Source organism: Nannochloropsis gaditana (assembly GCF_000240725.1).
Source record: "Nannochloropsis gaditana CCMP526 unplaced genomic scaffold scaffold472, whole genome shotgun sequence".
In the NCBI taxonomy this organism is placed as follows: domain Eukaryota; class Eustigmatophyceae; order Eustigmatales; family Monodopsidaceae; genus Microchloropsis; species Microchloropsis gaditana.
Window position 1 is genome coordinate 4,881 of NW_005803481.1, and position 464 is coordinate 5,344.

Here is a 464-nt window from a genome sequence, read left to right on the forward strand (position 1 = left end):
CCTTCAAATGCCATCACCGTCTGGTTCCAATTCCCCCTGACCGTGCCATCGCCCCCTCTCTCTCCACTTCCACCCCATGCCTCACTCCACCCCCGCAGTTCCTCTCTTCGGACTCCTCCTTCGTGCAAAGCCTCTTCAAGGGCAGCCCTCCCACGGGGGCCGGAGCGGCCTCCACCCCATCCTCTGCCGCCTCCTCGCCCCTCAGGCGGTCCGCTTCACATACAGGAGCGGGAGGGAGGGGCGGAGGAGGAGGTACCCCTTCCTCCTCTTTAACCTCCCTGTCTGTTTCCAGCCAATTTAAGCAGCAGGTCAGCATCCTTTCTCCCACTCCTCCCTCCTATATTCCCCTCCCCTTTTCCTCTCTTTCCTGTTCTGCTCTTTCTGGTTGTCCTACCTTGTCCTACCACGGACCTTCTGACTCCTCCGGCCCTTTCCCTTTTCCTTCCTTTTCTCCCTCCCTCCCT